The sequence below is a fragment of the Zingiber officinale genome, chromosome 7A (assembly GCF_018446385.1).
Source record: "Zingiber officinale cultivar Zhangliang chromosome 7A, Zo_v1.1, whole genome shotgun sequence".
NCBI classification, from domain to species: Eukaryota; Viridiplantae; Streptophyta; class Magnoliopsida; order Zingiberales; family Zingiberaceae; genus Zingiber; species Zingiber officinale.
Window position 1 is genome coordinate 130,862,994 of NC_055998.1, and position 1,711 is coordinate 130,864,704.

Genomic DNA, 1,711 nt, shown 5'->3' on the forward strand with positions numbered 1-1,711 from the left:
GGCACCTTCATACTTGCTGAGAGTAGTCAGAAACGATGTGACTTAAAGAAATTATTCCATTGTAATGTAGCAATCTATATAGAACAGAATCCAATCTGACAAAAATAAAGCTTGTGGTTCAGAGTTGATTATTCGTTATGTTTGGTTTGTGAAATGGATGTTAGAGTACTAATTCTTATGGAATTGCACGTGGCTCCCAGCTGTTTCTAAGAGATACTTGTTGTTCCTTCTCATTGTAGGAAGAAAGTTGTCGGCCAGGCGGGCTAACGAACATTAGATGAGTTCCTACAAATAGTACTCCATTTCTTGTGTATTTTGTTTCATGAACAACAACACTGTTGGAATATTCAAAAAGGTTTCATCTTTAATACTGAACAGAAACCCTAATTTGGTGTCTAACATGATTGAAAAGATTGGAAATTAACCTTTCAAACTTTGCTTAAAGTTGGTGGAACTATTTTTTTTTCCTCCCTTTGAATGTTGCAGAGAGCCTTTATCAGTGTTAGGCAATGCTAGTGAATTTATTATTCATAAAGCAAGCTTATAAAAGTCTAATCAACATGCTATTAGCAACTACTTATTGATTTTATAGATCATGTTTACTTAACAGATGACGAAGATAATTTGAAATGGTTAACATCCTTAACTCACTATTTGACATCATTTCAAGCTTAATTAAGTCAAACAAGGGCACCCTAGTGGGGGATTATTATTTTAATCAATCTCATAGGGTTGTATACCTAACCATCTCTTGTCTCATGATGATTTAATCTATTCTCCCAAAAACAAAAGCATGGAGAGTACAACACAATGCAACATACCTAACCACTTCAATATGTAAAAGCTAAAAGCCAATTATTGCATCATACAATCTAAATTGTATTAGGCATCAAGAACATCCACATCAGTTTTTCTATTACTATATCTAAAATTTAGGGTAAATGATCCACTTTATTAAATTTAGATAATCACTTTTCACTACACGCTACATCAAATATCCTAAAATTTTCATCATCCTTAATTTTTTATTATTTTCTTCTCTTTCTTTTATTTTTTATTATTATATTTATGGAATGAGTGAAAGGAGAGAGATTGAGTGGAAAGAGAGAGATTAAAAATAAATATTGTTTTATTTTTAGAATAGAGGTTTCATTCCTTAAATTTGGAAAATCACTATTCATCAAATCTAAATTTAGGAAATGGATAGGGTAACTGATGCAAAGAATTTTTATCTAACCTATCCAAAATTTAGAGTAAAATCTTTGAATAGGGTAACTGATGTGGGTGCTCTAAGTCAGTCTAAGTAAACAGTTGTGAGAATTTGAAAACGCCTTATATGTTACTATGAACAAATCAAAATTGAAAAAAAAAAAAAGAAGGAGAAGAAGACAAGAGACAACGACCCGCGACCAACTCGATCATTGCCCTTCTTTAATAAAAGTTCAATTTTCCAAAGTGGCACCTAGATCTTAAAGTAATACTACATCTGTAAAGCTGCACAAAACTTATTATTATTATTATTATTATTATTATTATTAACCTCAATTGGTTGAAGCACATGAGGAGAAATGTAGTGGAAGAAAAGGCCATTAATCTTTAGCCATGCTTTTGCTGGTTAATTAATTTATTCTATGCAATTTGGACATGAGGTAACACCCACTAAAGGCACCGCCATGGGAGTGAGCTAGTGCACATAAATAGGGCCTTGCCC